A 25,341-nucleotide genomic window follows, 5' to 3' on the forward strand; every position below is an offset into this window, starting at 1 on the left:
GCATTTACAATGAAAAATGAGACTCCCACATCTGTTGTCCCCATGGCCACTTGCCTTGTCTTCCTAAACTCATTTTTTTTTTTTTTTTTGGTAAATACTGTCCTATTTCTAAGTAGCTCACATGTTATTTCATCTTAATTTAAAATACTTAATTTAAAACCTGTTCTTTAAAGAGAGAAGGCTTCTTAACTACGTCCCTTCCTGAACCCTGGCTGTTGTTTGCAGTGATACCTTCATGGTCCATTCTTTATACCTCTTGGAAATATTATCCCAAATGCAGTGGAGCTTTTCATCTTTCTCAAACATCTGATTGCTTTGTTTAGTCATTGAAATAGTTGACTATTTTTTAAAAATAAAAATACTTTTGGTGTGTGACTGTGTGTTCTCTCTCCCTCCCTCCCTCCTTCTCTTTCTCTCTCTCTCTCTCTCTCTCTCTCTCTCTCTCTCCCTCCCTTCCTCCCTCCCTCCTTCTCTCTCTCCCTCTCCCTCTCCCTCTCCCTCTCTCTCTTTCTCTCTCTCTCTCTCTCTCTATGCATGGGTGTCCTATTCCTACCACTTTCCACCTTACTCCTTGACACATAGTTTCTCACTGAACCCAGAACAAGATTAGCAGCCAGCAAGCATAGTGACCCTCCTGTCTCCATGTCTCCATCTCCCCACAGCTCAGGGCTAGAAGTGTGTGGCCACACTAGTTTTTTTTTTTTTAATGTGGATGCTGGATTTAAACTCTGGCTCTCATGGTTGCTTAACAAATGATCTTACTTGCTGAACCATCTCTTTAGCTCCTGTTGTGTGCATTGCTTAACTTTAAAAGGTCCTAATATGTCATAGATGCAAGGTAGGGTATGCTTATTCTTTAGACATATTCCCCTGTCTTGAAATCCCCATCCCAGTGTTTCAGTCTTGCCAGATCCTTCAACCGGGTGCTTGACACCAATATATTCTGGAAATTGGTAGGTTTATATTGCTTGATAAATACAACCTAATCAATTACAAGAGAAGCATACACAGGGAGAGACTTAACGTGTATTAATTATAACAAGAAAGATTTTAAGACCTGACACCCAAGAGTATTTTCTTATGTGTGACTTTCCCCAGACCAAGGCCAAATTCAGCACAGTTCCACTCTCTCTTACAGAATGACAGAGGGGTTGGAGAGAGGCTCAGTCCTTAAGAGCCCTTACCACTCCTCCAGGGGGCTCAAGGTCTTTCCCCAGCATCCCCAGGGACATCTCACAGCTGCACTTTACTCCTGCCCTGGGGCGTCTGATGCCTTAACACGGTCTCTCCAGGCACTGCACCCGTATACTGTAATGTTTGCATAGAAGCTAGGTACATTCCCCCAGAGTTCAAATCATGTCTAGATAACATGTAACACCTAACATGATGTAAGCTTTCTGGAAATGAATTTTCTTCTGTGCTGTTTGGGAAGTAACATAGGAAAAAAAATGCACATGCTTGGTAAATGAAATTGTTCCTCTATGTATTTTCAGTGTAGGAGAGTTTGGGAGCATTTCTCAGTGACTGAATCATCTCAAGGCAGAACCAGGGGTCTTTGGGAGCATGTAAGTTGGTTACACAATATGGGTGACATTTTTGTTACTCTTCCACAGGGGCAGTGTGACCACTGAGGGAGTGGTACAATTTGTGAGAACATTTCATTTGTCCTCATATAATTGGAGACATTTTGTGTTAGAGGAATGGAATGTGACCCCCTTTTTCCCACCTCAAAGTGCAGTCAGTCTAGCACACAAGGAACCGAGTCTCATCCCACCTGACTGCTGAGCATTTGATGAGTAGTCAAGTATTTATTTATCTGTGCTTGGAACTGGGCTCCCTGTTATATATATCTGCAAGCTATTTTACATTACATTAATGCATGTGAGAAATATGCCTTCCACTCCCAATCTTCAATCCAGTACTACCTTGCTTATAACTTTCTAATGTTTTCTTCCGGTAGATGCTATCATATTTCTAAATAATTTACATCATATCAGAGTCTCTCTCTCTCTCTCTCTCTGGTGTGTGTGTGTGTGTGTGTGTGTGTGTGTGTGCGCACACACACGTGCATTCACACCTGTAGAGGTTAGAGGACAACTGGCAGGAGTTAGTCCTTTTACCTCACTCAAAGTAGGGTCTGTCTTGTTTTTTGCTGCTGGGCTGCGGCTTCTCCTGTCTCTGCCTTTCATCTCACTGTAGGCATGCTGGGAATACATTGTGCTACAGCATCAGCCTGGGTTTTGGGGGTTGAACTCATGTTGTCAGTCTTCCAATCACTTTTACTCACTGAGCCATTTTCCTGGTCCATACCAATGTATCCTAAGTTAAAAGTCTGGGGCCTTTTCGACTTTTGTTGTCATGGATCTCGTTGAAAGCAGGTGTCTTGTTAACTCTTGATAAAGCTGTCTCATAGCTTTTAATTCGGTGCCAGTTCAGGGAACGGTTTGTCTTTGCTGTTGGAAACCCGTGAGAGTTTGTCTTGTGTTTGGAACCCTTGTCCTTGGTGACAAAGCTGTTGATGGAGGTGTGAGTCGCAGGCACCGCAGCCCTGTGATGGTCTGCATTTGGGACTCTTTTCCCATGGCGTTCTGAGTGTGGAAGTGTAAGCAAGCATGACATGGCGTTGTTGAGTCTTCTCAAATGACTAGGCATTCACTTACTTAAATACAAGTTTTAAGAATGTTTATTTTATTGTTTGAGTTCTCTCTCTCTCTCCCTCCCTCCTTCCCTCTCTCTCTCTCTCTCTCTCTCTCTCTCTCTCTCTCTCTCTCCCTCCCTCCTTCTCTCTCTCTCTTTCTCTCTCTCTCTCTCTGTGTGTGTGTGTGTATGAGTGTGTGTGTATGTGTGTCCGAAGAAGCCAGAAGAGGGCATCACATGCTCTAGAGCTGGAGTTACAGGTGACTGTGAGCTGATTGACATGGGTTCTGGGAATCGAATTCTGTTCATCTGAAAAAGCAGCAAGTACTTTTATCACTGAGTCATCTTTGGAAACCCTGGAATATGTATTTTTGTTATTAATTGCTACTAATCTGGTATATTATGGGTTGGTCAGTGTTTTTATTTTTTAATTTAAATTTTTACTCATTTAAAACATTTTGTTTAGAGTGTACATGTGTGTGCACGTGTCTGAGTGTACATGTGTGTGCACGTGTCTGTGTGTACAAGTGTGTGTTTGTACATGCTACTGTGCCCATAGCAATTAGAGGAAAGCTATTAGCAATCAGTTCTCTCCTTCTGCCACGTGATTCCTGGGGATTGAACTCAGGTCATCGGGCTTGGCAAGTGCCTGACCACGGAGCCATCTCACTATCCCTGATAGTTGAAGTGACATTATGAAGTGTTTGCTATTTGGGAAGGACTTGAGTTTTATGGCATTCAAAAGCACAGGTGTGTGACACAGACATTCCCAAAGGGAGTATCATCTTACCTGTGTGAGTTCCTTCTTGTGCTGTGACAAAAACACCAGACATTGCAACTTAAGGGAGGGAGGGTTTATTTGGCTCCCAGTTTGAGGGTGGGGAAGCCACGGTGGCAGGAATGTGAAGCATCGGTTCACATGTCAGTCACAGGCAGGAGGCAAAGAGAGATGAGTTCTGGTATGGGTACCTTCATTTAGTCTGAGACAGTAGCCTAGTGAATGGTGCTGGCCACATTCAGGGAGGGGCTTCTAACCCCGTTACACCTCTCTGGAATGCCCTCACGGACGTGCCCAGAGGTGTGTCTCTTAGGTGATTCCAAATCCTGTAACTATGATGGATCCCCACATCACCTGGAGATGAATGACAGAGGGTGAATAGAGCTGGAGGTGGGGTGACATTCAAGGTAAAAAGGGTGAAGTTCCAGTGGGGTTTGGTGCCAAGGGGAGCTCAAAGAAAGAGACCAAGGCTCCCATGGCAGATGTTAGAAAAGTTCAAGCAGATGGGATCATGAGCTGGGCCCGGGGAGGTGAATAATGGCAGCCACTGGCTTATAGGCCTCATAAACCAAACAGAATTAGTTTGATGTGTTCTGTAAGTTACTAGAAAACTGTTGAAGGGCAGTGAGTAGTAGGGTTGGAGAGATAGCTTGGTGGTTGAGAGTATGCACATCTCCTGCAGAGGACTTGAGTTCTCCCTCCACCCATGTCAGACATCTTACAACAGCCCATAACTCCAGCTCCAGCGATCCAAGGCCTCATAGGCTTCCGTGGGCAACTACACTCGTGTACCCATATCCTCACAAAGACACACACGAATACATGCGATTTGAAAATGTATAAAATTAAGACTTGAAAAAGAAAGGTAGTACCCAGTGGTACAGATTATTGTTTTGAAAAGAAAAAATCAGCGAGAGAGATGTTGCCGGATGAATATGGGGCAATTATAGTCTGGCTGAGAAATAGCCAACTGAGAGAGAGTGAAAATGATATTATTCTTTGGTAGGGGGCTGCTTAATGTAAGGTCAAATCAGCTATGCTGGGGAGAGATGAACTGTACTTACTGATGGTGCTGGAGTCAGGCATATGACAGTCTATGCAGCCAGTTCTCAGGCCCCAACTGCTGCATTTACGCTTATTTCCACATTGCTCGCAAAATCATATATCACCACCAGGGGTCTCCAAAGCATTTCTGTGTGATTTCAAGGACTGTGGTCTTTCAGTGAGTACAGTTAGTTAATGAAACACCCCAGTGTCAATAGGACAGGTACCCTGACTCTAGTTTAAGTGTGTGTGTGTGTGTGTGTGTGTGTGTGTGTGTGTGTGTGTGTGTGTCCCATTAATATTTTCAGCAGAAGTGACAGCAGTTTCTGAAGTGGTTTGGGCGTACTTTGAGTCTTATCAGTTTGTACAGGGCTGTTGAATAATTCCATGTGGCTTGGCACCCTTCTGATATAGTTAAGAAGGCTTTTTTAATCTATAAATTTGATGTTTGTTTGAGAGCAGCAATAGGTTTCAAATCTTCTCAAATGAAAGGTGAGAGACAATTTGATTTTGTTCTCGACCTTGTTAGCAAGCTAAAAGAGCTGGGAGTTTGGGAGGTGGCATTGAATATATGATAATTTCCATAACACCTCATAGTTTGTGTCAGACTAAATGTTTCTGCAGATTTTCTTTTTCTAGAATGATGCACTTTATTTGTTTGTTTGTTTATTTATTGCTGTGTTAGGAATTAACCATAGAGCTAAATACCTCAGGATAAACAAATGCTCTACCACCCTGTGTGTGTATTAAAAGAACTTAATTTTAGTCCTTTTTGGCCATCTGTTAATTGCTTTAAGGGGGAGTGTGATTTGTAGCCACAAATTCTTGTTCAGTCAGTTTGATCGCTTATGGCAGATTCCATAAGTTGGTGACTTAGAAACAACTTATTGCTCACTCTTCTGAAGGCTGCAAACAACAAGGCAAAAATCAAGGTGTTGGCAGATCTTTGTCTGCTGGAACCAGTCCCTGACTCACGAATAGATGGTATTTCCTCCCCTCCATCTCTCCTTCTCTCCCGCCTTTCGTTTTGTTTCTTGACAGGATCTCTAGCCCAGACTGACCTCAAGTTCTCTATGTAGCAAAAGAAACCGTGAACTTTCGCCTCCTCCTTACAGCACTGGGATACAGGAGTGGGCCACTAAACCCGGTCTATGCAGTGCTTGTAAGTGTTGCAGCGCTAGGGGGAAAGGTTAGCTCATACGAGTGAGTGTTACAGCTCAGAAGGGAAAGGTATCCTGACAGCCCGGAGCCAAGGAATAGCACAAAGTCACACAGCACAACAAACCTCACACAAGAGATTTATTGGGAGAGACACTAGAGGGCGCTGCCTCTGCTCGGTTGAGAAGCAGCAAGGAACTGAGCAGGAAGGAGGCTTTATGTAGGGTTTCTTGGGGTTGGGGTGGGTAGAGCTTCCCAGGGTGGCCTGGGATTGGTGGGATTTTGTGACCTTACCTTGGGGCAAGATCAGGGATTGGTGGGCGTTTGAGCACAGGAACTGGAGGGATTTTGAACTCAGAGATTAGTGGTTTTTTGAGCTTAGGGATTGGTGGCTTTTCAAAACTTGGATGTGAGCTTGGACCTTTTCCCGAACATGGAGATGGAGCCCAGGCTTCATGATACTAAGCAAGTACCCTACCACATCCCCAGGCCCATATATGGTTTTCTTGCGGTATCATCACACGGGGGAAGGCAGAAGGCAGAAGCAGCTTTCTTGGGGCTGTTTTATAGGGACACTAATTCCATTCATGAAATTCCCACTTCCATCCTCAGCATTCCCCACGGGACTCTACTGTTAATATCACCATTTTGGGGATCAGGTTTCAGCACACGAGTTAGGGAGCAGGCAATAAGTAATGAGAGGACTATGTCAGTTTTGTTTGCTGTTGCTGCGAGAAAATGTCTGGGAAATCGCAAAGACTGTTACCAATTCAAGCAAGAGCCTCTCAATACAAGCAACTTAAGGAAGGGAGAGTTTATTTAGGGCCCCCAGTTCAAGGGTGTATATGGTCCATCATGTCAGGAAAGCAGGGCAGCAGGAACTTTAGGGACCGCTCTCATTGCATCCAGAGTTAGGGAGCAGAGAGAGAGAGAGAGAGAGAGAGAGAGAGAGAGAGAGAGAGAAGAGAGAGAGATGAATGCCCACCCCAGTTTCCCTTCTATTCCGCCCAGTGCCGACTGCAGCCATGAAAGAGAGCCACACCCATGTTTGAAGGGATGCATTTCCTACCTCTGTTATTACAGTCTAGAAACCCCATTAGAGGCATGCCCGGAGGTTTGTTTCCATGGTGACTCTAAATCCCATCAGGTTTATGTTAAGATCGACCATCATGCCACTCTTTCTGGAAGCCTGGGGGTCTTCAGCCCATAGCTTCAGGAAGCACGGGCAGCAGGGGTGGGTGAGCAGAGGGGCCAGACCCGGAAGGGAGACTCACAGCCACCCGGAGGGACTGTGGACACCCTGCACACCACAGAGCAAGTGGAGTTGTACAGGTTAGACAGTCCCGGAGAGAAACGCAGGTCCCTGCGTTCAGCACCAGCCTTCTTACCCACCTCCGTACAGCATCATGGCAGCTTCCAACCATGCTCCCATAGTGGGAAGGCTTTGTGCAGCAGGGAGATGACGAGGGTGAGGCCCTCCCACTCCCATCTCCCCGGTGTCTTTGTGTCCACCTTGCATGTTAGAATTCTGTAAAGGGCTGAGCTGTGTTTGAGAACCATTTTATTTTGCCCCACTTCGATGTCACAATGAGACTGAATCATAAAGAGAAGCGTGTTTCTCACCTCTGTGAAAGGCTGGGACAGATACGAAACGTTTGAGAGATATCTATTAGTCATTAGAATAAAAGAAGTCTTAGGCGGTAGGTTCTCGGTAAAGGTTTTTGACTGGGTGAATTACTGGGTGCAGAGAGGCTACTTCAACAGTCCCTTCCCAAACATTACTGACTAAATGGGGCTGATGGAACACGATCCCTCTGCCGAGTTTTGTTGTGTTTATAGATACCTGGTTCTGTCTTCTAAGAGCACCTCAAATAGAAATGTGGCAACATTTGGCAAGGCACTTGTCGCCAAGTGCCGTCAAGTACCATCCACCCGTCTTTAAGAAACATCATCAAAGCGTTCGCAATGAAAGCAGGTGATTCACTTTCTTGCCAATGTGGATTTCTGAGTTTAGTCAGTTCTGGATACAAGTACGATTTGTCTAGGTAATTAACCTATTTAATTAAAGCAAGAGTTGATTGTACGTTTAAAGGAAGTGGATTTATCTTATGCATGATGTGTGTGTGTGTGTGTGTCTTGCAAAATACAATTATAACGCAGGAAAATTAATAAAGTAGAAACAGACAGCTGTAGTGCCTGTAAAAGGCCAAATGGAAATTATACTAAGCCTCGTGCATTGTATGGTCTCCCACAACCATTCACATTGCCATTGTCTTTTGCCCCATTTTAACTAACCTGTATTACTTACACAAGATGACTTCACCCTGACTCTCCACAGACACATGTGACATACCTTGATCACATTCACCGTTCCTTACCCTCAAATAATCCCTCATTCTCTGACCCCTCCCTCTTCCCCAATAGTCTTTCTCATTCAATTTTTTTAGATTCCAATAATGACAAAACATGGCTTTTTCTTTTTTCCTTTGTCCTTCTCTCTTCTCTCTCCTCCCTCCCTCTTTCCCTCCCTCCCTCGATTCCTCCTTCCCTCCCTCTGTCCGTACGTCCATCCGTCCCTCCCTCCTTCCTTCCTTCCTTTTTGTTTTGAGATAGGGAGGGTCTTATGTATGTCAGGCTGGCCTCAGGTTCATAATATAGCTGAGAATCGCCTTGAGCTCCTGACTGTCCTGCGGGCACCTCTGAGTGCTGGGATCCCACGTGCACATCACTGCACCTGTCAATAGAAACCTTGCTCAGTCTGGCTTGTTCTGCTTAATCTGATGGCCTTCCATCCACACACTTCCCTGTGAAACTACACTGTTCTTTGTGGCTGAGAATGTTTACACACACACACACACACACACACACACACACACACACACACACACGTCTGTCGGCAGGTATCTAGGCTGAATTCATGGCTTGGCCATTTCTAGTAGTGCCAAGATAAACATGAGAATAATACTTGTGTCTACTGAATCCTGCCTTTGCAAGAGGGGCGTGGTTGGATTCCTTTGTCTTTCCATTTAAAAAAAAAAAAAAAAATTTAATGAACTTCCATGTGGCTAGGCTAATTTACAGTTTTACTAATAATGCATAAAGCTGCAGTCCATCCTCACCTCTGCTGTTGTTAATGTGTGTATTAATGGCATAGGTACTATGAAAACAATGTGGCTGTGTTTCATTAAAAACTGTTTGCAAACATCATGTGGCACATGGAGTTTGAGCTAAGTGTGTGGTTTGCCAGTGTGACTGCTGTGTAAAGCCTGGTGTGGGGCTGGGGAGAGCAGAGGACCTCAACTGATCTTCTAGTCTTTGGTTCCTGAGTGCTGGGATTGCAGATAGGCACCATCTGAGCCAGTTTATGGAGTGCTGGGGATGCTTTGTGTGTGTTAGGCAAGCTCTGCGAGACACTTCCATAGCCTCTACATGCTTAGAAAGGTGTTTTGAATTGTTTTCTGCATTTATTTTTAGGCGAATTCCTAGGTACCTGGCTTTGTGGACTGTGGAGCTTGTGCCTTTCCAGGTTGGCGGTGCAGCTCCCCAATGACGTGGACACTGAGCTCCTTGGCTTCTCAACTAAGGCCCTGCTACCAGACGGTGCCACCTACTCAAATCCTAATTTGTAGCCTCCATTTTTCAAGGCTGATATTTGAAAGCACTAGTATCATTCCAAACCCATTTGTCATTTGTGTGTGTAAAAGAAAATAATATACATTTTTAAGTGTGGAATAGACATTCGGAAAGAAGGGTTTTGTGTTGGAAACCATTCATATTAGAGCATTAGCAACCCTATGCAATTTTCTTGGTTTACCTGAACAATGGTGAACACACGACAGTAGATGGCAGTGTTTCTTAATGAATAGCATAGGCTCCATCCTGGTGAACTGGGAAAAACATTTTTTGTTACTCTGGAATTAAAACCAATAAACACAAAGCTGCAGAAAGTTCTGTGGAATCCCTGTGCCCTTCTTCTCCTGTGAGCTTAATTAAAGTCAATGAAGGGGCTTTAGCTCCTCATCCTTGCTTCTTCTCAGAGGTTTTGATGGTGGTTAGCTCGCAAAGCCAGAATTGAATAACTGGATAGGGATGGGGGTCAGTGGTAGCGTACTGGGTTCTATTCTTATTGCTGACAAACACCCTTCCTGCTGCTCCCAACTCCAGTGGCTCCTGGGCGTGGTTCTGCACTCTGCTAGAGAGCAATGTTGGTGTTCAACCTGCCTCTGCCATGCATGCTGTCACTGGCTGTTGACCTTGGTAAATACTTCCCCTTTCTGACCCTCGATTTTAAAAAGTGCATATGGGTATTTTTAGTGCACATATTAACTTTTAGCATTTCTTGTTATCGTAGTAGTTTGATGTAATTGGCCCCCATGATCGCATAGGGAGTGGCGCTATTAGGAGGTGTGGCTTTGTTAAGGTGGGTGTGGCCTTCTTGGAGGAAGTGTGTCACTGTGGGGGTGGGCTTCCAGGTCTCCTTTGCTCAAGCTGCTCCCAGTGTCTCAGTCGACTTCCTGTTGCCTGCAAGATGTAGCATTCTCAGCTCCAGACCACATCTGCCTGCACGCCGCCATGCTCCCACCATGATGATAATGGACTGAACCTCTGGCAGAGCAAGTGCGCCACCCCAATTAAATGTTTCTTTTATAAGATTTGCCATGGGCATGGCATCTCTTCACAGCAATAGAAAACCCTAAGACAATATAGTGATTATATAGGAGTGGGTTTTATTATGGAATTTTCATAATCATATCCTCCCCTTATTTCCCTCTCCTGACCCCTCCTAGTCTTGCAGATCTCCTTCCTCTTTTCAATCAGTCACCTTTCGACTTTCATGTTTCTATGTGTGAGTGTGTGCGCGTGTGTGTGCACGCACACGTGCATATGTGCACATGAAGGGTTGCTTACAGGAGCATGGGTGCCTTACTGATGGCTACATGACTGAAGAAAATGTCTCTCCCTCCCCAGCAACAGTTAACTGCACATATAGCCTCAGACAGGAGGGGCGGGGCCTCATAAGTCCCTCCTCTGGCAATAGTTAACTGTCAGTAAATCTTTAGGGATGGGTGGAACCAGCCTAGCTGGGGCTAAATCACAAGACACAACCGCATCTAAAAAAAAAAAAAAAAAAAAAAAAAAGAGGAGAGGGAAGAAAAAAAAAAGTTCAAATTGTGGATGGTAACTTAAATGTCATATACTTATGGCATCAAACCTGGCTGCTTGCATTTCTCTGTAGTTTGGACCCAGCATCACATACCAGTGTACCTCAGCCCTGGAGATTTGGATGAAATTGTTCAGGAACACTCCAGGTCCTTGGGTTACTCTGGCTGGCGGCTGTGCCGAGATGTCCAGTCTGTGCTGGGCTGTCTTGCTTAGAAGGTGTCATCTGCAGAAGTGAAACCATGTCTCAGGCTGGTGGAGCAGCTGTGGGTCTGCTCCCGAGTATCAGGGGGATGTCAGGGCTGATGGCCCCACCTGGGCTCTGTGCAGCCGGCGCAGGTGGGCGGCTGACAGGTGTCTGTGGCAGAGAGGAGGTTGAAGTGGAAGGGTCATCTGCACCACCCACATGTGTTTCCCGAAATACAGAAACAAAGCCTTGGAAATCACAGGCTACATCATGAGATTTTTGTTGTTTCTCTGTGGTTATGTTTTGGCTTCTGTTTGCTTGGATAACTGTGTGCCTGTCTGCTTTCTTGGTTATGTGGGTTTGTGTACCTGTCATCTGCTTCTCTCTCTCTCTCTGGTATTGCCAGGAATCTAACCTAGCACCTCACATGCTAGTCAGGCACCCTGTTTCTCTGCTTGACAGATACTCTACCACCAAGCCATATCCCCAGCTCTTGTCAGCCCTGTTTCTGCATGTCTGTTTCAGCCTGCCAGTTTTTGTCTGTCTGTCTGTCTGTCTGTCTGTCTGTCTGTCTGTCTGTCTGTCTGTCTCTTCATGTCATTGATCTGGCAGGACCTGCTTTATGACCTCAGCTCTTCTGTTAGGTGTACTGAATATACACTCATAGATGTCTGACACAGTGATGTTGCTCATCATTGTTCTATACGATGGCACAAAAGTATAACAACCACATTCTGCCTTTACTTTCAGTATAGTAAAGTAGACCACAAGAACTGCTCAGCACAGCATTGTAAAACAGAGTTTCCATAAGTGATCTGGTTTCTGCCTTTGAGACTGTTTGGAGCATGGTCAAGGCAGGAAAGGCTAAGCTAAAGTGTTTCGGTGGTCAGGCATAGTAACACATTTTTTACTCCTAAGAGCTTTACTAGGATATGTGGTGGTTTATATTGATTATTAGAACCTCGAATCATCTATGGAAGGAACCTCTGGGCATGGCTATAACAGGCTGTCTAGATTAGGTCAGCCCCAAGGCATGCCTATGAAGCATTTTCTTGATTAGACTGAGACAGGAAATCCTCTCTGCCGTTTTGTTTTGTACTGAGACAGGGTTTCTCAGTGTAGCCCTGGATGTCCTGGAACTCACTCTGTAGATCAGGCCGGCCTGGAATTCACTGAGATCTCCCTGCCGTTCCCAAGTGTTGGGATTAAAGGCATGTGCCACCACCGCCCGGAGAGAGGAAATCCTACCCTAAATGTGGGCAGTGTAATCTTATAGTCAGGGCTTCTGGACTATATAAAAATGAAAAACACACCAGTGTTCATCTCTTTCTCTTTCCCAACTGTGGATGCCATGTGGCCAGCTGCCTCCAGCTCCTGCTCTAAGCCCTCCCCTCCATGATGGACTGCACCCCCAGACTGTGAGTGAAAACAAAGTCTGCCTTCCTTTAGTTGTTTTGGTGAGGTATTTTGTCACATCAACAGGAAAAGAAACCAGGACAGGATACAACCCCACCCTATGAGCACCCCACCTTCCTCTGTCTCTTGTGGTTTGAAAGAAAATGCCCCTCAACGGGAGTGGCACTATTAGAAGGTGTGCCTTTGTTGGAGGAAGTGTGTCACTGTGGGGGTGGGCTTTGAGGTCTCATATATGTTCACGCCACACCCAGTGTCTCAGATCGCCCTCCGTTGCCTGCAGGATCAAGATGTAGCCCCTTCTGCTCTGTTAGCTCCTTCTCCGGCACCGTGTCTGGACATGCTGCCATGTCCACCATGATGATGATGAATTGAACCGCTGAAACTGTAAGCTAGCCCACTAAATGCTTTCCTTTATAAGAGTTGCCTGGGTCATGGTGTCTCTTTACAGCAAAAGAACCTAACTAAGACACTGTGTGTGTGTGTGTGTGTGTGTGTGTGTGTGTGTGTGTGTGTGTGTGTATGTGTGTGTGTTTATACGACTATGAGGACCAGTAAGACATTCCAAGTCCTGGAGTTGTCAAGATGGTGACATAACAGAGGTGACCTGATCTGGGTCGCATCTGGCTGAGGACACAAAGGAGCAGAATTTCTTCTTGCTCATGTTTCTTTGTCTCATTCGAGTCTTTACTAGTTTGGATGAGGACCACTCACACTAGGAAGGGCTGTTCTATTGAGCATACTGAGTACCGATTCAAGTGCTGATTTCATCCAGATCCTTCGCCTTTATGCCTTCTATTCACGTTCTTAAGCAAATGTGTCATTTGTCCCTCAAGTTGATGCGTAGGGCTGGGGAGATAACTCAGCCAGTAAACTGCTTGCCTTGTAAGCATGAGGACCTGAGTTCGGTCTCCAGAAGTCATGTAAAAGGAAGCCCAATGTGGTGTGGCATGTGCTTGTAACTCCAGTGCTGAGGAGACAGGAGGCCTCGCTGAGCTGATGAGCTCTAGATCAAGTAACAGACCCTGTCTGAAAAGACAATGTGAATAGCACCTGAGGATGACACCTGAAGTCGACCTCCATTTCCTCATGCACATTTCACACCACGCACACCCACCCACACACACGCACACACACAGTTGATGCTGTTGTTGTCTCTTCTCCCCTTCTCCAGTTACATCCAGTGGGCTTCCTTCTTTCTTCACTCAAGGTTTGACTTCTCCTTTTGGGTCAAGTCTGGTTTCAAGGGCATTGACTGTGTGACTTCTTTTCTGTCTGTTCCAGCAGAGCTAGACTAAATATAGTTTATTTCACTGGCAAAATAAAAATACATGTACAACTGACTCCCTCTGGTGATATTACCCAGTGAGAGGATTCAGAATTTGATTATGTAACTATCTGGTTTCTTGTTATCTTTCTATTTTGGGAAAAGAACTCATTTCCTGATGGGATTATCATGGAAAGAAGAGGATGCTAGCCAGTTCTTTGTGCCTTGTTTGCCTGTGTGCTTGCTTAGCAGAAAAGAGATGCTGGGCTCACTGTCTCTGCAGCCTGCTGCTCCTTTTGGGTCAGCTCAGGCCCCTTTTCTGCAGGAACTCTGTCTGACACTCCCGTGCAGCTGAATCTCCTGTTGACCAGGACACAGCCCTGGGTCCCCACACCACTGGGTCCCCTGTTGAGCAGGACACACTGTCCCTGAGTATAACCCAGAGCCTGAGAAAACACACCTATGACATTGAAATAGAATTTTAAGAAGTCTTAAACAGTTCTGTCCGGCAGGAATGGAGAAAGCAGGCCTGTAACTGTGTGATAGAACTGTAACATTCTCTGCTAAAACCCAGGTTTCATATTTTCTGAAAAGCTTTGTGATGATTACAGGTTTTTTTATGTATATCTTGAGATGTACATAAGTGCCTTGTTTTGCAAAGCACAGGGCAAGTATGGACAACAGGCTAGGGAGAGATGGCTCAGTTGCCGGAGTGTAATCACGGAAGCATTAGGACCAGAGTTCCATCCGCAGAGCCCACTTTGAAAAGCACATGCTTGTTGTCCTAGCACTGGGGAGGGGCAGACAGGAGGGTCCCTGGGGACTCTGCTGCCCAGGCAGTCTAGCCTCATCAGTGAGAGATCTCAAGAGACACGGGTGACTCCTGAGGAATGAAAGTTGACGTTGTCCTCTGGCCTTTACACACTCATGCACACACATTTGTACATGCACATTGAAGGCTATTGAAAAGACAATGTTTGTGCCCTTGCTGTAGGTGGAGGGAACAGGGCTCTGGGATGGATGACACTAGAGAGCTGAGGGTACAGAACTGCTGGGGAGAAAGTAGAGAAGGCAAGGCGTGGCAAACAGGAAAGTCTTGAGGACGCCAATGTCTGCTCTGGACAGGGAGAGAGTGCTACATTTCTACCTCATAATCGTGGATCTGTCTTTCTTTTGTTCCTGTTAGATGGAAAAGCATGCTCTAAAATCTGTGTGTGCATGTGCGTGCATGCGTGTGTGTGTGTGTGTGTGTGTGTGTGTGAGCGCGCGTGTGTGTGTGTCCTGACTTCTGCTGGCTTTCCTCAGGAGCTCTTCACCTTGCTTCTTGGAGACTAGTTCTTTCACTGGGACCTAGGGCCTACTGATTAGGCAATGCTGGCTGACCAGTCAGCCCCTAGCACTGGGATTACAATTACACACTGCCATCCTAGGCTTTTTAGAAGTTTTTGTTGCTTTTATTTTTTTTTTTTGAGATTATAATTATAGCATTTCCCCTTTTCTTTTCCTGCCTCCAAGTCCTTCCATGTACTCCTCTTTGCTCTCTTTATAGTTCATGGCTTCTTTTTTCATTAATTGCTGGTATATATATATATATATATATAAATATATATATATATATTTATATATATAAATCCTACCTGTTCTATCTACTTGCATGTATGTTTTCAGGGCTCAACATTTGGGGTTAGATAACCAAACAGTGTGCTCTTCCCTGGGAAAGACCACCTCTCTCACCTCAGCTGCCTATAGTTCTTGGTGTAGGACTGAGACCTCATGGAATCCCATGTCCACTTTGGTATGTTAGTTGGTGTCACCCGTGCCCCGTTCATGTTTGAGAAGTCTTCTTAGTGAGCCTTTATGGGTATTGCTTCTGATGTTACTAGAAGACCCAACCTCACAGCAAACTCCCTCATCCTCTTCAACAAGATCCTGGAGCATTAGGTGTGGAGTTGTATTGAAGATGTACCCATAGAGACTGGGCTCCATAGCTCGGATTTTGATTGGCTATGATTTTTGGTAAGCATCTCCATATGTTGCAAAGAGAATTTTTCTTGATGAGGGTTTGGGGCTACACTCATCTGTGGGTATAAGGGTGTGGTAGTCTGAATAAAAGTGGCCTCCATAGGCCCGTAGATAGCGGCACTATTAGGAGATGTGGCCTTATTGGAGTAGGTGTGGCTTTTCTGGAGCCTGTGGATCAAGATTAGAACTCAGCTCCTTCTCCAGCCCCATGTCTGCCTATATACCGCCATGAAGATATCTGGGCAAAGCTTCTGAAACTGTAAGCATGTCCCAATTAAATGTTTTCCTTTATAAGAGTTGCCGTGGTCATGGTGTCTCTTGTCAGCAATAGAAACTATAACTAACATAAAGGACAAACACTCAGTGTGTGTGGTTAGGGATTTTCTATTTTGATAAAGTGGTGGTTGTAGGTTCTCCATGACTTTACTAGCCCCTTGTAGTTGGCCTGGTTTCCAGCAGCAGGCACAATTTCCCTCCTTCTGAGTTGGTCTTAAGTCCCACTATAGAGGTGTTCATTGCTGCCAGGATATATGTGCCGCTACACACTCTGAGGGTTATTGCACCGTGTTAGTTATTGTTCTGGCTTAGGTTGTCACTGGGTAGGACTGTTGGTTGCTTCTGTCCTCTTTGTACCATGAATGTTAGTACACAGACAGGATGCTTTCAAGTCCGTTGCAGCTCAGGGCCCCGGCCTCCTGGACCTAGGTCTGAAATGCATGGATAGTGTTTACAGCAATGAGGGCTTCCTGTTCACCTCTGCAGGGCAACCAAAGGCAATAGTCATGACCTGTAATACTTTTGTAGTCTCTTGGACGATCCTGACCAACAACTCAAAAGAGAGCTTTTCATACCTGCTGTTGAGGGTTTTGGTAGATGGTCTTTGGCTCTCAGGGAAAGCATTGTCAGCCAAGATGGGAAAACTTCAATTAAACTACACATGTATATATATTTATGTATTTATATACACAGTTTTATAAGTTTTTTTCTCACAATAGGCTTCTCACATGGTGTCTGGGGATCAAACTCCATGTTTTGGTAGCAAATACTTCATTGAGCCATCTCCCCAGCTCTGTATCTTAAAAAAAATTAAGTTCTATTTAAACTTGGTTGATACTTAAGCCACTCCAGACATCATCGTCTGTCTCTGTTCCCTGGTAGCAACTTCAGTACCCACTGGATTCCTTACAATCAACCCCGAAGAATTTCTTGGTCTGTGACTGGTAGGGAGAGACCTGAGCCATCGTGATTCCGCTGGAGTGCTAGTTTTTCAGTCAATTTAGACATAGATTGGTTTTTTTGTTTTTGTTTTTGTTTTTGTTTTGTTTTTTTTTTTTTTTGTTTTTTGTTTTTTGCACTGCAAGGGAGTTTAGATTTAAAAACAACAAAAATGGAAGCAAGACGCCAGGATGGTTCAGTAACATTGTGTTTCAGGGTTGGCCGAGCACAATCAGGAATTTGATTAGTGGCAGGCAGGAAGGAGATGAAAGGCAAACTAAAGGGCGCCTCATGAAGGCATGCCTGTTTGATTTGCTTTGAGGAGAGCCAGGCAGGAGGGGCCTGGGGAGAACTGCTCAACCAGGGGTGGAGCAGCATGCATTTGGAACAGGGTATCCTGCTGTTGTTCACGGTTTACACCAGGCAAGCTGCTGGTGGATTTCCTGGCCCACCTTCCCCTCTAGTCCCTGAAGTACTGGGATTATAAGACACACACGTCAACACACACTGCTGTGTCTGCTGCTAGGTGGCTTTGGGGGGACCTGACTTTGTGTCCTCTCGCGTGTATGACGAATGGTCTGTCCACTGAGTTGTCTTCATAGTCCTTAAGAAGATTCCCGCGGTTCCTCCCTCTTACGGGGTCATTAAGTTCTTTCACTCGGGTACACCTCCATTGGTCCCATCCTGCGGCATGCGCTCTGGGGCTATGGTGCCAATGGTTTTTTTTTTTTTTTTGTGTTTGTTTTTTCCTTCTTCCCTGTTTATCAGGCTACTTGTGGATGTGCATGGATAACCACCCAGAAAATGTCCTGATGCCTCTATTTCTGATATAGCCAGAGGACTCTGACTGCGGTTCCAGAGACTGTGGCATTTAACCGTTGGGAGATACAACGGCCAGTGTGCAGCTTGGTTATTTCTCACATGACTCCTTGTATACCCAGTCAGGATGTATGTAAGTACAAAAGGGGCGAGTCTACATGGCAGTCTCCTCCCTTCCCTTCTGCTCTTGCTGGCTTCGCTGCGGACTCAAATAGATCCTTGATTAATCTTTGAAGGGAGGAAGGAATGAAATGTAGAAAGAATGCTAGGCAGTTCTATCCCAGTATTTCAGAGGCTGAGCCGGGCTTCATATTAAGACCTTGTCTCACACTAAAAAGCAAGCAAACAAGTAGCAACAACAGGCATCTTAGGTAAGCTTGTGCCCTGAGAGCCCACAGCATGTGTCTGGATCCTGATTCTTATTACCAGCTATGTGGTCACAGACAGGATGCTGGTTATGTAACACTAGTCCTAGGGAGATATGAGCAAATTTCTATTCACTCCAGATACGGAACCAATGACAGACCCAAATAGGGTATCACCAAAGTCCAACTTGGTGAACCAAGGAGTTTTACTGGTAAGGGGGGAGTCTCTAAGGGGGGCAGTGAGAAGTTACTTATAGGAGCAGAATGGACTCAAAGCCATTGTGGTGACAGCTCCGAAAGGCTGGAAATCTGGAGCACACTCTACAGCCTTCAGCATCTTGACAGGTTGTGGGGTGTGTTTTCTGGGCAGCTCAGTTCTGAGCTTCTTCCAGGTGACTCAGATGGTCTCTGCCCCTCTAAGGCAGCTCAGCTAGTCTGAGTGTCTCTCAGCAGTCCTTCCTGCTTATATAAGCTTGGAGATGGAGGGGCGCAGCAAATCTACTCAGTTTCAGGAACTTCCTGAAGCCTCTGAGTTGTTTGTTTCTGAGCTTAATGAGCATCCCTGTAGGATGGGATGTTTCCCCTCCTCTTAGAACACCCTGCCTCTTAAAGAACTTCTCCAAGATTAAATGTTTTATCTTGGAGAAAACTTCTACACAACCCCACTGAGCCCTCTGATGCTTAGCTTTGTCAGTCTAAAAGAGTGGGGATTATTCAGACTCTTAGAGAAATATTGTGAGGAGAAAATGAAAAAAGAATGAAATATCAAGTACTTGGCATATGATCAATAAATGTTGTCTTTGTTATAAGCATCAGAAAAATGATGGCAGAATAAATCTCAAAATCCATGTGTTGATTCCCTGGTCTGGAACAGAACTTACAGAATGAATTTCTCTATATATACTGAGAGTTTATTAGAAGAGCTTACAGGTTGTGGTTCAGTTAATCCAACAATGACTGTCTATAAACAGAAGGTTCAAAAATCCAGTAATTTCTCAGTCTGAGGGGGCTGGATGTCCCAGCTGGTCTTCAGCATACACCAGAATCCCAAAGAAGTAATGTCTAATGCCCGTCTGTGGAAGAAGGGACTTGATGGGGGGAATGGGAACAGCAGGCAAAGAGAGAGCAAGCCTCCTTCCTCCGTGTCCTTTATATATGCTGCCACCAGAAGGTGTGGTCCAGATTAAAGGTGGATCTTCCCACTTCAAGTGATTTAGTTAAAAAAAAAAAAAAACCCTTACAGTTGTTCTCAGTCATGTGTTCTTTTAAGTTAATTCCAGATAGGCAGGTTGACAAACAAGAATAGCAATTACACCATAGCAATTGTATTTGGAAATACACACTTCAAGGAGTTACAGCATCTCCAGCATCCTCTGTGGATGGGGCTCCAGGAACCCCATGGGCAGCAAAACCTTTGTACACTTAAATTCCCTGTATAAATGGCATAACCTGTACCTACCCTCCTATAAACTTAGCTCTAGCGATCACAAATCATACTTATAATACCAAGTATGATGTACGTACTGTGAAAATTCATGTGAAACCGTATGGGAGGGAATAACGGCAAGGGGAAACATCAGCATGAATTCAAAACAGGTGTAAATTTTTTTCCTGAAAGATTAAAAATAGTCTTACATTTGAGTGTTTGAAGGGAAGGGAGACACATACCAGCACATGTTGGAGGCCAGAGGACAATAAACTGGGAAGGCCTCATGGGGCTATGCTGGAGTAAGGAGGAAAGTGGTTTCATTATGTTATCCTAAAAGAATGTAAAAGGTTGCAGTTTTTGAGGCATTGTACTTTTAATTCATCTTTTAAAAGAGTGAATCCCTTTCCATACCACAATAGTTAGGATCCAGCTTTTGCCTAACAAAGCACCCCCTAATTTAATGTCTTAAAATAGCAGTGATTGTTTTGCCTCAGGATCTGACATTTGCTTAGCGAGGATAGTGTATCTCTTCTTGATGGGTTTGTCAGCCACAATGACTGTGTTGGAAACCAGAGGAACCGCTTTACTGCAAAAAGATACACTGCAAAAAGATACATTGCAAAAAGATACATTGCGAAAAGATACATTGTGAAAAGATACATTGCGAAAAGATACATCTGCATTGCTGGCAGTCCCTGGAGCCTTCCTCCCGGAAGCCTCCTCAGGCTTCTTAGGCTTCTTCACAGTATGACAGCTGAGTTCCTGAGTTCCAAGAGTGGGAGCTCCAGAGTCAGCAAAGATGTGGAAGCTGCTGGTGATGGAGGTCTGGACTTGGTGGATGTAGCACAGATTTTTGCCTTGATATGTGAGCCGAACTGGAAGTGTACTGTTAGGGCAAAGGTTCTAGCTCAGGGAGTCCAAGAGAAGGAGGCTGGCCTGTGAAAACAAGAAGAGATTTGCTTAGTTTCTGTTGGGGCAAGAACTAGTGACCCCATGTTTGTCCAAGAGGAGCATTAGACTTACGTAGAGAAAATGCTGTGGCAGGAATGCACAGTTAAATGGTCTTGCTCAAGGTGTCGTCTGGTTAGTCATTCGCTCAGGTCTGGCTTTGCCAGGGGGATTGAAGAAACTGCAATAGCCATGATCACTTGAGGGGAGCAATCCCATGAGATGTTTCCCTTTGCTCCAGGATGCTGTCTTACCTTGGTAGATAATTGCTTTCATTTTGTGAGCAGTCTTGACTGTGAGGCCCACTATTGCTTGGGGACAGTTTTAGTCCCTTGTCACAGAGGTGCTTATGGATCATTTCTGTTCTTGGAATCCAAGGTGATTTCAGGACAGAATGGCTCAAGAGGAAAGCGGAAAGAGGCAAGGGCAGAGCTACAGGGGGCAATGTGGCTAGTGCCTGGCTCCCACGGTGTGGCCTAGCACCTATCTTCTGATACAAGGCATGTCGGTTCATTTGGGGACTATTCCCTGTCTCTCTCTGTACCCATTTTTGTTTGCGAATGTGGTGTATGTGTGTGTGGAGGTCAGAGAAGAAGCTCAGTTGTCAGTCCTTGGTCTCTACCTTGTTTGGAACAGTCTCTTTTGCATCTTTGCTGGATATGCCAGCCTAACCAGCCCACTAGCTTCTGGGATGCCCCTGTGTCTGCCTCCATTTCCGTGTAGGAGTATTGAGGTTACAGATTCTTCCTCTACTGTATGTCTGGATCTACTGTGGGTTCTACAGATTCAAACTTAGGTCCCCAGGCTTGCACAGCAAGTGCTTCTACCCAATGAGCCATCTCCCCAGCACAGGTCTTTCCCACCTAGAATAGCAGTTGGTATAAACTGCCTGTGTGTGGAAACATTTTTGAACCGAAAGTAACATACTAGGGCTGGGGGTGGGGTGGGGATATAGCTTAGTTCATGCAGCTCTGGACCTGGGTTCAATCTTCAGCACTCATGAAAATGAGTTGTGTGTGGTGGCACATGCTTATAATTTTAGCTCTGGAGACAGAACAAGCAGATTCCCTAGGGCTCACTGACATCCACCCTAGCATAGCTGGCAATTTCTAAGCCAATGGGAGAACCTGTTTCTAAAGGATGTGGGTGATTCCTGCTTGAGAATATCCCATGTCCTACACATGCAAAGACACATACATGTACTCACACACGCTATGATGTCAGTGTTGGTTGTCAACCTGACATGATCTAGAATCTAGGAGACACGCTTCCAGGAACTTCTGTGAGGGATACCGTGCATTAGGTTAGCCTCTGGGTCTGCCTGTAAGGTATTATTTTGATCAGCTTAATCGAGCTGGAAAGGCTCACTACAATTGTGGGCAGCATCTGTCAACAGGCTTCTTTCCTGAATAGTAAGAAGGAAGCAAGCAAGCAGAACATGGGCATTTGCCAACATCTGCTTCCTGACAGTGAATGCAGTGTGACCAGCTGCCTCACGCTCCTGCTGCCATGCCTTCTCATGATGAAGTGATAAACCACCCCAAATTGCAAGCCCAGATAAACCTTCCCTCACATTGCTTGTGTTGGGTATTTTCTGGTAGCAGTGACGTCCTGGCCTTGTCAGAGTAGGGTGGGCCAGGCCTAGTGAATGGTATTGAAGAATTGCCAGGTGGTTCTAAGGTGGTAAAGGAGGCTCTCCTGACACCTGGATCTTCTGGAAGGAATGTGGCTCAAAAACTGAGCAGACTCAGGAACTCTTCAGGAGAAACTGCTTCCCACCGAGCACAGAAGAAAACCCTTAAATCAGTGGGTTCCCTGCTGAATGCATGTTCTCTGTCTTTGTGAATAGTACAACACACACACACACACACACACACACACACACACAGGAAGGCTACCACATTATGCTATTCTAATCTAATCTTTCCTGAATGTGTGAAGCACAGAAAGTGTGTATGTGTGTTAGACCTCAGAGTGATGTTAAATGTTCATAATTCAGCTGGGTGGTGGTGCACGTCTTTAATCCCAGCGCTAGGAGGCAGACATGTCTCTGAGTTTGAGGCTAGCCTAGTCTAGAGAGCTAGGATAGCCAGGGCTACACAGTGAAACCATGTCTCAATCCCCCCCAAAAGTTCACAGTGGGTAGTCATTAATCAGAAATGTTCAGAGACATAATGTCTCATTAGTAATAGTAAATCATTGAGGTCCACAGACAGAGGTCCCCTCTTCACTTACACAGTGGCCAGTAATCACTAAAACTGGCTCATTCATGATGTGCAGCCTGCACCTCTGATGATAGACTCTGTTTAATGACATTCACATGCGATCTCATTCACAGGGCTGGGGAGATGGTCACTACCACTAGGACCTCAGAATCTCAGAACCACACACAGCCACGCGTGGTAGTGTGTGTCTTACTACCAGAATGCCTAAGGGGGCAAGGAGAGCAGAATCCTTGGAAGCTTGCAGACTGCTGGTCTGGTCCATGCAGCGGTGTAAACAACAAGCAGATGGAAGGCAGGGACCAACACGTGACCTTGTCGCTTGACCTCCACATGCTCGCTGTGGCACATAGGGCTGCATTTACATGCACTCACATGTGCACACACATGCACGCGTGATGAAAAAAAAAATAAACCTCATCTGTAGAAAGGCTTTAGGCAGGAAGCAGCCATGCATGTACAATTGCCCCAGTGTTTGTCCAGGACAAATAGATGCTCCTTAATGATGAGTCGGGTTAAAATTCAATTAGATAACAGCCGAGAGAGAGTGAAGACAGGTGAAAGGAAATGATCCTGTTTGCTTTCAGAGGTTATTTAGCTCATTTGATTTTTTTCCCCCCCAAAAAGTTGTGCGTCATTTTGTGAGGAGACACATGTCTTGATTTGTAATGAGGTTAGGATGGAAGCTGCTACCTGTGTTTTCAGGACCTGGGTTTTTATTTTGATGGCTTTTGTGAGGATTTACTATGAGGCACTTTAATACCAACAGTGCTATTTTGGTAACACAGAATACGAGGACTGAATTGTGTCCATCACCAGTTCCCTTCCCGCCCGCCAAGTTCAGCCTGGACAATTTAAAGTTTTAGCCTTTCAAAACATTGGCAGGCTGTACTTGCCTTATAGCAACTGCATAGCATCGGCTTTTCTGGTGCTCATTTTCAACCCTAAGGTTTTCTTTTATAATAGGCGACAAGTGGACCAGCTAAGCAAAGTAGTTTCCAAGTTGTGTTGTGTTGTTATGAGTGTCGCATACAGCTGGACTTGTCTGGACTTGACTCAGTGCTTCCAGACTTTTTGAGTCTTTCTTTTCCGGTCCTCTCCCTCTTTCTCTTCCACCTTCCCACCTTTTTTCCCCTTTCTCCTCCTCCTCTCCCCTTCTCCCCGCTTCTTTCCACCTACCCCATTTTTTCTTTTCTTTCCTCTCCTTCTCTCCCTTCTTTTCTCCTTCTTTTCCTGTTTTCTTACCTCTTATCCCAACTTCCTTCCCTCCCCCCCTTTCTGCCTGGTTTTCTTTCTTTCCATGCTCTGTGCACACAGTGCAAGCACTCTCCCCCTGAGCCACACCTTCCGCTGATACCTTCCATGACTTGCTCATCACGGCTCAGACTGACTTTTGGCAGATTATTAAGCATCCGATTCTTTGGTTCCCATCTTTTTACCTCTGGCACAGTAACAAGTCACTTTACCACTTCTTGCCCTTAAAAGTCCTTCTGCAGACTTGTGTGTGGTCCTTGAATCATGCGATTGAGGACTTCTGTCACTCTTTCGAAGACCCTGTTTACATTGCTCATTGATGTTTTGGGAAGGAGTGACCGCCTTCAAAATGCTTCTTAAACTTTGGCTAATGTTGGCTTTCGTGATAACTTTGCTCAAGCAAATTGATGTATTTGTGTCTTTCCAACAAATGATTCAGAGCACTCTAAGATACACTTACTTTTCAAGACATCAGGAGTTAAAGGTGTGAGGAAAAGAATTCCTAGTGGAGAAGTAGAAGAAGGCAGAACAAAAGTGCTAAACGCATTTATCATCTGTTACTTGGTGGTAGAACTCTCCTGCTGCTTCCCAAGTATTTTACAGAGCAAAGAAACGGGGCATTTACCTGTTCTGCCATTTACAGCTCATGAAATTAAAAGCCAACATCTCCTAAAGGACAGTATTCTTTGGGGGAATTTTTCTAATGAGTATATTATATAAAATCAAAGCATCTTTGACCGTGACCTCGATACCAGGGCTGTTGTGGGATGTTCCTGTTATGGGTCTCCATACAGACTGATAGTTTCACCCTAAAGTTCATGCCAGTAAAAGTCTTCCAAATGGGAGGAAAAAGGAGAAAGGTTTGAATGGCAGTCTTAGCCTCCAAATTTCTTCTGGTCTAACTAGGTTAGACTATCCAGATGAATGGAAGAAAAAAAGTGGAATTTATATTCCCTTTCAAGCTGTGTTCCTCTGAAGCTCTATTATTATTATTATTATTATTATTAATTATTATTAGTATGTGAGTGTGCGTCTGTGGTTTATATGTGTGAATGTGTGCATGCTCTTGTGGTGTGGTCTATGAAGAGGCCAGAAGTCCATAATGAGTGTTATTACTTCCTCCCTTATTTCTGAGACAGAGTCTTAGAAAGCCAGAGCTAAGAAGTTTGGCTTGAGTGGCAGAATAGTGACCTCCAGGGATCCTCCTGTCTCCATCTCTCCAGTGCTGGAGTTTAGGCATGTACCATTCTACCTGGCTTTTCATATGGGTACCACAGATCTGAACCCAAGTTCATATCGAGCACTCTCTCACATGTCCATCCCCCAGCCCCTACATGGAACCTTTGATAAACAGCAGGAGGCTCCATGTATGTTTCACGTTACATTTCCAGGCTGCTGCTTACCATGTGGACTTTCCATCCCT

Source organism: Phodopus roborovskii, unplaced genomic scaffold (genome assembly GCF_943737965.1).
Source record: "Phodopus roborovskii unplaced genomic scaffold, PHOROB, whole genome shotgun sequence".
In the NCBI taxonomy this organism is placed as follows: domain Eukaryota; kingdom Metazoa; phylum Chordata; class Mammalia; order Rodentia; family Cricetidae; genus Phodopus; species Phodopus roborovskii.